This window comes from Zea mays, chromosome 4 (genome assembly GCF_902167145.1).
Source record: "Zea mays cultivar B73 chromosome 4, Zm-B73-REFERENCE-NAM-5.0, whole genome shotgun sequence".
Lineage (NCBI taxonomy): Eukaryota > Viridiplantae > Streptophyta > Magnoliopsida > Poales > Poaceae > Zea > Zea mays.
In genome coordinates, this window is record NC_050099.1 from 200,996,121 (window position 1) to 201,007,008 (window position 10,888).

Consider the following 10,888-nt stretch of genomic DNA (forward strand, 5'->3'; position numbering starts at 1 on the left):
TTATCTCATCATAACGTCCTTATGAGATTAGTTTCTGTCTAGTTTGGTATTTTGAGCATAGATCTCACATGTGAACTTGGAATTTAGTGTTCTTGTACTTTCTGGGAAGGTTAGAAAATTATGTACAATGTTTTTATTTATGAGTTTTCCAGAAAACGTCATTACCAAGGAGTTATTTGTATTGGAATTAAATCAGTTTGGGATCCTAAAATTTCGGACCAGTCTGTTTGCAGGGTAATTTTCTCCCACTTTCGTTATCCAAAACCATATATCTAAAAGAAATGAAAAAAGAGATCTAGAACTTTGGTGTTATGAATTTTTGTGTTTGAGGTCGCTATATTTGTCAAACAGTCTGTTGAAGTTAGAGCAGAAAATCTGTAACAGACATACGTGAATTTTTTTGATACTCTTGAGTTGTTTCTTGTTTTTGCGGCACTTTTGTGAAAAAGAGAATATAAAAGGTAAGTGCACAAAAAATCAACACAAAACAAAGAAAAAAGAAAAAATCAAAAAAAGAGAAAAGTGTGTGCATAAGCAGGAACACCATTGATCTGTGCACCTCTATGATTCATCTTATTTCTATCTTGTTTCCTTGCTGTACCTAAATCCTTATTACCTTATTTGTGTCCTACTTCAACTGTTCTAATACATTCTCTAGGCCAGCAGCTAGGATGAGTACTTTAGACACTTATTCAGTATTGTTATCTGTTACTGACTTGTGTGCCACAAATATATATTAGTGAGCCTTTCCAAAGCTCCACCTTTCTCTCGAGCAGAACAGGTGCTCCTTTGCAATCACACCCACACTCTTTGGGCTATCACATCGGCCACTATTTGCTACCTATCACACCCGATTTTGGGGGCAAAACCGAATACATAGCATATGTGTGCCAGGATTCATTTTGCACACATATGTTGACGTCACAAGTGTAATATATCAAAATACAATGCAATAAATGTGTAAAGAGAGTAGAGTAAGTTTATTACATCATCCAGACATAAGTGTCTTTAAATAGTATCATCATCAAAGTACAACAGAAATAACAAGGGTAATCTCCCACTGGAAGATGACTGGCGCATCGTTAGACTTAGTACTCGTCAACATCTTCGGTGAAGTCTTCGTCATCACCCTCTAATCAAAATATTAGTAAGGGGTTAGCTCACTTATGGTCAGGGCTCAGCAAGTGGGAGGAGAAACGCAAGTTTAACAAGGTAGGCTATGGTTAAGCAGTAAACATTTTAGTTGATCATTATTTTATTAACAACACCTAACTTACTAGTTGTAAGTGTATCCCAAAGTATCCCAATTAAACATAAGCATATGATTATATCAAAAACACTTAAGTGAAGCCACTTAAGCAAACCATTTATGAATCATCGGATCACGATTTATTTTCCATCTTTAAGTACAATTATCATGTGAGGGTCCAGGTTGCTCTTAACCGTGAGCACAAATGACATATTAGTTTTACACTCTGCAGAGGTGGTACAACTTTACCCACAAGCCATGTATCCCCTCTAGCCTGGATTGTACGGACCCATAAATACTTCCAAGGTGAATGGCTAGGGATCCATTATGAGGCTTTCACAAAATATCCTTAGTACAAAGCCACCCGCTAAGGTTTCCAGGTTAGTATTGATGACCCTCTCGGCGAGGTAACTTAGCCAAGACTACCACCCCATGTTAACATGAGCTACCACCAAACCACTGCCGCCCCTCTTGCCCATCTTTTAGGTAGGGTTTCTAATCACTAAGTCTATAGAGCTAATTACCAAAGCCAGAGCCATTATAGCACTCATGGTTGCACTGTTAACCTGGGTGGTCACTCCATGTTCCATTTAATATGAAATGATCGTGTTTAACCATCGGGTTAACATCATAATACAAATTTTGTTTCCAGAACAACAATATCATTAAAGAGCGTCATCATAATTATCAAGTTGAGCAGTAGCACAAATTGCTAAGCATAGTATTTATCCCAGGGTAATCGAGGAATAGGGTTGGTATTTCTAAAAAAATCTTATTTAGGCAAATCCCATCAAATTATGCAAATATTCGAAAGGTAAACATTATTATATGCATTATTTGGGTACAAAAAGAAATGCAGAGGGAGAATCCACTTGCCTTGCTCGAACGTGTCCTGCGGGTCATCTTCGAACGTGTTTGGTTCTTCTACCACACAGTCAGCTTCTAATATCGGTTCACATATCTTACATACAAAAGAAAACATACACCAAATAAATAAACATACACCATGACACATGTAAAATTCCCCATTACATGAACAATCATATACCACACAAACAATACCTATAAATAGTGCCTAAAATAAAACCTAATTCATATTTAGTTTATTAATCCACTAAAATCTCTACTTTGGATTGTCACCGGTGAAAGCTATATGGACATGCGACTATGAAAGTATTTTACCTGACATAGCTTAGATATAATGACTTAACCAATTCTACAGAAATAAATTGCCAATTAATTATTTCTATTCTGAATAATGATATCATTTTAGTTTGATCATTTCTTTCTAAAAGAAAACATCATTATAGTAATCAGAGGTCAAAACATCTAATAATAAATTAGACCTATAATTCTTGCATTATGATGAATTCTACACCACTTACTAATTCCGTGTTACGAAGTTTCCATTATTTATTTAGTGAGCGTAAATGAACCTTGGATTATAACTTCTAGATAAACTCTAGAATTCATCGTAAACAGAATTATGAAATCATCTATCTAGTATTTTTACTACTAACACATGTCTATCAAATTTTGCCATACTTCTTTCTACTCCAATATTCTAAAATCATTGTCAACAAAATACATGACTAATAACAATTCACGCATATATATCTACCCAATAATTCGCATACACATGAATTCCAAATCACAACATTCCAATATTACAACAATAATTACTAAATTCATAAACTAACTCAAATGTGATTTCAAAAATTAATAAAATATACGGGTTGTTTTAACCTTCGATGACAGACGGTGGCTAGGTGGGGCACGATCGGGACAGCAGGGGCTCGGCGTGGGCGCGGAACGACGAGGCTCGACCGGGACACGAACAGTAGGGGCTTGGCTGGGGCGATAGGGGCTCGGGCGAGCGTGTCCGAGGCGTCTGGGCTCAGGCGAACACGGTCGAGGGTGGCAGGGGCTCGGGCGAGGGCTCGGCACGGCGAGCTCCAGCAGCCGGTTTCGTGAGGGAGAGAGAGAGAGAGAGGTGAGGTGAGGGAGAGAGCATGGGCAGTGGAGGGAGAGAGAGGGGCTTGACTGCCTTTTATAGAGAGGAGGAGGGAGGTGAGAGGGCACCGGCGAGGGGAAGGGTTGCAGCGGCTCCATAACTCCCTTGATGGCGGGAGTCACAGAACGAGATAGTGAATGGGAAGAGGAAGAGGTGGTAGCTCCATTGATGGAGGAAATGAGTGGGGAGAGAAAGAGCCCGTGGTTTCCAGTGTAGGGAGGTGAGGGGTCGGGCACGGACCAGGCGGTTCGGGTTTGACTTTTTTTTCCTTATATCCCAAAAATATAAATAAATATATTTTTAAATATTTCTGAAAATTCATAATAATTATACCAACAATATTACCATTAAAGTATTTTTTGAACCAAAGTTCTCATATTAATAAATTGGGTTCTCAATATAAAAGAAATTTTATAAAAACAGACATCAAACAATTATGAGCATGAAAAATTCTTCTGAATGTAAATAAGATCAAACACTTAACCTTGTAAGAGCGGGGTAAGGTGCTTCATAACTTATGTTCCACCACCATCCTTGAGAGTAGTTGTAGGATTCACACCTTTTTCTTGTTGCTTTGTTTCTGTTTTGTACTAACAATGACAAGAACATTTCATCTGGAGCTCGTGACATGATGAGAGTTATGTGTGATGCACTCAACATGAACACTGAAAGGTTGAAGAGAGTTTTAGGACTTGTTGAACAGATGGACACGATGGAGACTCGTCTACCCCAGCCTACAACTTCTTTCACAAGTGATTTTATTCATGCTTTTCCATCCTAGGATGATATATGTTGAAAAATATATTGAGTGGGAAACTAAGATAGATTGTCTTTTTGCAAAATATTTTATGTGTGAACAGAAAAAGATCAAAAAGGCAACTAGTGTTTTGACCCATTCCGCTTTATCTTGGTGGGGTCCTTAACTCCATCTGATAAACCATAAACTTGGGCTAATATGAAAATGCTTATGAGAGAACAATTTGTTTTTTCCAATGATGTCATGCCTTAAAATAAACTTGAGTTACCTTTATTACATCATGATTGTACTAGTAATTCTTGTGATAAAAAAGAGTTGTGTGATGATTCTTCTATTACTTATATGCCACAACTTGAGCACAAACTTGATATTGTTTCTTCCAATCCTGTTAATTGTGCTCAAATTAGAACTTTCAATGGTGTGCATGATGAGCTGAAATTATTGTCTTCTTTAAATACTTTGGGCTATATTGAATTTAATATTTTATGTAATCTAAATAATTTAGAGGAGAAACTTTCTTTTACTGCTGATTTGCCATGATTATCTAAACATACATGTCATGTTATTGGAAGATATAATTGGAAATGAGAATATATGGTACATCGAGTATATATTTGTTCAAATAAGAAATCACTTTTTGTCATGAAACAACATGATCAATTAGATGGTTATGTTCAAGCTAACCATATCACATCTAGTTCCACCTGTCCTTCTTTGTACTTTTTACAACAACAGTGTTAACTTCAAGAAGAGGAGCAAGGTTGGATGACATCAAGCACTACATCAACACCTTTTGCAGGCGCCAACGACTTTGAGTCAAGGACGACTCAAAACCAAGAAGGGAAGAATGATGAGTACATGGATATCAACTATATGGTCAAGGCCCAATCAATCATAGAGTCCCAAGCTCAAGGGGAGTTGAAGTCTAGTTTATTCGCGAATCCGGTTCGGGCTGCAGGAGTGGATCTTGTGAAAACAAACACCCAGGCTACATACGAACTCCGTTTTCGATGTCCTAGATACTGTTGGAAAGCTAAGGAGATAAGCTTTCTAACCCAACTGGTCCCATGTCAAAACATGCTCGAAGTTGATGGGAATCATCATAACAAGATGACGTTCATAATCTGCTAGAAATCAGCGACGCTTGTTTTTGGGACTAAAGGCCTTGTACATTCTAGGGTTGCTTGACCACCCCCTTGGCCACCGCCTTTGTCGAGGATGACTCCAATTCAAGTGGGGGAGAAAAATGAGGACATCACCAACATAAAAACAATGCATGGACCGATAACACGAGCACATGCACGAAAGCTGAATCTCCAAGTTTGTTTCTAACCTAGTCAATTGTGTTTTATAGCTTACGCTTGGTGCCATGGATGTTTTAATGATTAGGAACTTTGAAGAGGACCATCAAGGACTTGGGAAAGGCTAAGGTGTTGAGGAGGAGCAGCAAGGTTGTCCAGAATAGGAAGGAGATCAAGTCCGACTCGACTGCGATTGCATCTCGGGTTTTATGACTAATCTACACTAAAATGGATGCCTAGGACGCATCTGGACTCCGATTGCAACAGACTTGATAAGGTTGGAAAGATAAGAAGATTATCTAACTAACCCAACTGGCTCCACCTTAAATTTCATCTAGAGTTAATGGGAATCATCGAAATAAGTCAGCACTCAGATTTTATTTTGCTGCTACGATACCGTCCGTTGGGTCCTGTATCGTGTTGGAGCCCATTAGGGGTACCTCTAGGGGTTGTGCACGCCCATAACCTCTATTTTAATAGTAACTGCCCCCACCTTAGGGTTTGGGTTTTGCTTAGATCATATCTGTCATCGAACAATATCATCGTTCATCGGTTTGTGAGACCCCATCTCATGATCAATGCAGTTTTGATTGCGTTCTTCCTGTTCTTGCTTCTGTTCTTGATTGCACTTGCAGGGATAAGCCTTCGTGGCGAGGTCACTCGTATGTTATGGGTGATAACCAACGGAGAAGTGGTGTAGTGATTGCGAGGATCCATTCGCTCGGAGGCTTAGATCATCAACGTTGAGATCTCCACCTAATCAAGTTATAATACCTCACAGAAGATCGGGCCTCCCCTTCTACCAGGTTCTTCCCTTCTGACTGTTGGAAACACTATTAGTCCGGTGCACCAAGTACCAACTTCCTGGTCTTCCAAAAACAAGCTCTCTATGTGCCTGGTCTAAAGGGAAATCTAGTGCACATTGGACCTGGTCCAGTTCACCAAACTCTGAAGGTCCTAAAAATATGGTCTCTACGTGCCTCGTCTAGTGACGGGTCCGGTGCACACTAGACCTATTAGTGTAGGTTCGGTGCAACAGTAGTCAAGTTGACTTCTTGAAACTTGGCACCTTTTTGCTTGCCTTCATTTGGCTAGTGTCTTAGGTACTTCTATGGCTTTTTATATACATATATCTTGAGTCCATCCAAACATTCTAAGTCATAGGTATTGCCTCAAATGATTCTCTAAATCCATTTGGCTCTTTTCTTCCAGACTTTGATTCAAATAGCCCTTGCAACTCCAAATTCTAAATCCGAACTTCTTAGATATTCGAATAGGTTCTAACTTATCCAAATGTTGAAATGGCCCAAAGTCCATTTCCTACTCAATATGCCCCTTTTTGTAAGTCTGGGTTGTTTCTCTGCATTTGATCTTCTAAAATCAACATGTCAATTCTACAATCAAACACTTCAGCAAACTAGTTAGCCATATGGTTGTTATGGTCATAAAACACCAAAAGCAATATAGAAATGGCTCAAGGTGCATTTCCCTTTCACCATCACCTTGTAATGCATGGATTAAGGCCAACAACATTTTGGTTGGAAATTTGATAGCATAAACTATAGGGGGCTTCTAGAAGAGGCCACAATCAAGCACCACATGCGTTTTAAGAATGCCTGGAGCTATCCATGGAGTTACCTATCTAGGAATTTAGCCCTTGTATGGGAATTCCCTTGTGTGGGGCTCTAAAGAGGATTAGGGGTCCGCCGTGTGCTTCATTCAACATCAACATAGCCTTTTAGTCTCAAGCAAGTTGGGGTAGGCCAGAGTTGAAACCCAACAAGATGTCACCAAAAAGAGAAAGAGAGAGAAAGGGGAGAGGAAAAGCTTTTGAGAGCACTAAAATGAAAAAAGTCTAATCACGGTTCGGGCACGTGGATAGCTTCTTTCCAAGCACTTCTATCCAAACACAACTCCATTGGGATATTCCATTCCTTCAAGTCCCTTTTGATTGCCTCCTCCCATGTCAAGTTTGGTCGACCTCTACCTCTCTTCACATTATTGTTCGGTCTTATGATGCCTCTATGCACCGGTGCCTCTGGGGGTTTCCGGTGGACATGCCCAAACCATCTCAACCGGTGTTGAATAAGCTTTTCTTCAATTGGCACTACTCCTCATTGATCATGTATGTCATCGTTTCTCACTCGGTCCAATCTTGTGTTCCCATATATCCAACGCAACATACGCATCTCTGCGACACTTAGTTGTTGGATATGTCGTCTCTTAGTAGGCTAGCACTCAGCCCCATATAACATAGCAGACCTAATCGTTGTCCTATAGAACCTGCCTTTCAACTTTTGTGGCACTCTCTTGTCGCTTAGGACTCCTGATGCTTGATGCCATTTCATCCACCCCGCTTTGTTTCTATGGCTAACATCTTCATCAATATCACCATCTCTCTGTAGTATCGATCGCAAATAATGGAAGGTGTCCTTTGGTACTACCTGGCCTCCCAAGCTTACATCTCCATCCTCACTAATTGTTGTACCAAAGTCACATCTCATATACTCGGTTTTGGTCCTGCTAATTCTAAATCCTTTTGACTCTAGGGTCTAACGTCATAACTCTAGCTTTCTATTTACTCCTTCCCAGCTTTCATCTACTAGAACTACATCGTCAGCGAAAAGCATACATTAAGGGATATCTCCTTGTATATCCCTCGTGACCTCATCTATCACTAAGGCAAATACATAAGGGCACAAAGCTGAACATTGTGTGCTTCATTACCTTGGAAGATATCAGCGCATGAACAGGGGTTCAAATCTCTATCGTACTTTAAGCTCCACATTTGTATTTTCTTACCATGGTTATGTGATTTATCTTCCTAACTTAATTATAGGCTAGTGCATAGATTTGGAACCTAGGTTGTATAACTCTTTGCAAGAGATGTAGCAACACTTAGTCAAAACCATAGTTGAAAATAAAATACCTAATTTCTTGCATAGCTTTTGACTAAAGCAAAAATAGTGGCAACCATTTAGAGAGAAATTAGATTGCCTAATTCACATCTCCCTCTTATGCGTCAAGTGTTCCTTCACTCATTGTGGTGAGTTTAAACTATGTGATCCATGCGCTATCCGGTGTAACAAGCTAAGCCCATAAAGGATGCCCATAAGAATCATGCTCGGGCGACACTCCAACAATCCAATATTCTACTATAGTTGCTCTTTGCGAATATCCATGGGGAATGAGGAGAAGATCCCCTTACAAGAATGACCAAAACCAGCAATAATCACCAAAATTGTTCAATGATCTTCCATTGCGACCAAATAATCTACATGGTGACAACCACAAAGAGTAACAAAAACCCTACTACTCAATATGATCACTAGTGCCACTAGGTGCAATAACTCAATGCAAATCACTAGAGATCACAATTAATCTCACTTTGGATCAATCATTATCACTAGAGGTGAATGGATATGTTTTCTTAGGCTTACTAGGGTGTATATCATGTTTAGAAGCTAGAATACTCAACCTAATTATGAAAGCTAGGAAGAGATTACCTTACCCGAAAGGGGCAAGCGGGGAGTCGTCACTGTAGAGTATAGGGAGGTCCTCGGGTCGAACTGTCTATAAAGCTTTTCGAACGAGGGATTCATATGCTTTCTTCTTCCTGAATCCGTAGCGCGTTTTCTCGAACTAGTGGAACTTTGGAAAGACCTCACAGTGGATCCCTAGCCATTCACCTTGGAAGTGTCTAAGGGTCTAGCTATCCCTAGCTAATCGAGAAACATGTCTTGTGGATAAAGATGTGCAACCTCTATAGAGTGTAAAACTAATATATCAGTTGTTATCACGGTCAAGAGCGACTCAAGACTCTCGCATGATTAACTTATGTAACTAAACTTAATATGTCATATGCATTGCATTGTGGGTGTTATTATTAATTGTGATATCTTATTTAATTGGGCTGGTATCTACTTATACTTAGTAACTGCTAATAAAATTTTGACCAACTTTAAAAGCAATGCTAAGCTTTAACCATCTTCTTTGGTAAGCCTTACACTTCACATGAGCCCCCACCGTAAGTGAGCTCATGCTCATTATTCCCCACAACTTGTTGAATGATGAACATATATGAGCTCACCCTTGCTGTACTCACATCCCCTTGGTCAAGAACAGGTACCACAAAAAGGAGCATGAAGGTTGTCACGATGAGTTCATGAGAGGTCTAGGCCGTCGTCTCCCAGTCAACTTTGGTTGTTGGGTCGTCGTCTTCGTATGATGTAATTATTTAGTTATTTTGTACAGAACTCCTATTATATAGTAAAGATGTGACATTCGTTTCTGTACCATGAGTCATCATATGTGTGAGACTTGATCCTAGCACACATTTGATTCACGCCTAGATTTGTCCTTAAATCCGGGTGTGACAATTCACAAGTCCTAGCAGACTTCATTGTAGACTGGACCAGGCTATATACCCCTTTGCAACCTTCCTGAGACATAGTCTGGCTCGTCAACATGATGGCGCTTGGGGCCATTCTAGAGCTAGGGCGCAACAGTCATCACCACACTATCATGCGCTAAATACAGATATGCCACTCGACTTAGTTTCACCTTAGACTTCGACAGATGCACTAATAACATTGCTGAATAGGAAGCAATAATCTTAGGACTCCACAAGTTTAGGCCCCTCGAGGTCCAAACCTGCATAGTAAAAACTGGTTCTAGAATAATAGCAGGGTAGATAGAGAAATACCGTGCAGCTCGAGGCTAGGCTAGTCCTCCTTTAATACTTGTATGGCATGCAGAGTCTAGAAAGGTATTTTCATGGGTTCACGGTCCAACACATCAATCGTCCCAAGTTTGAGATATTCCATCATACATTGTATGAACTATTTTTTGTCAATTTAAAATTATCATTATGTGTTGTATTGGACTATTGTGTGATTAGATATTATCATTATATTGTATCCTTCCGTATAATATTTAATATATGTTTTCTACCCACCCGAATAATACTAGATCTCGTCCTATATTCAACCTGAATCCGAACAGTATCCATCCCGCTTTCACCCTAGCCCATCCTAAAACGGTCCGTTGGAGCTATTGGGCATAGATTTCAAGCCCGAACTCAATGAGCCATTTTACCCATCCGGTGTGGCCTGAGCACGGTTTACAAAACCATTGGAGATGTAAAAACCGCCCTCACTGGTAACGGTTTACCATCGGTAAACCGATAGAAACTGGTAAAAACCAGCCGCTTTGGCCAAACCAAATTAGTTTGAATTCAACCGGTTTACCGGAGAAAAACCGACACAAAACCGGCGAAAACCGGTAGAAACCATCGGTTAACTGTGAAACAAACTAGTTTTTACTGTTTTTTGTAGAAAAAATGAAAATTTTGGCAGGATTTATTTGTATTTTGCTCGATTCACATTGTACAGTAAACATTAATTGATCCACACGACATGCGTTCATCAAAATAACATAGAACATACATATGCAACCACAAACTCTAGTTCTCATGCAATAAACAACCAGGGAACTTCACAATACTCAAATACAAGTTCTTTTACACCTTTCAACGAGGCAACGACACATAGGTTGACTTATTTCAT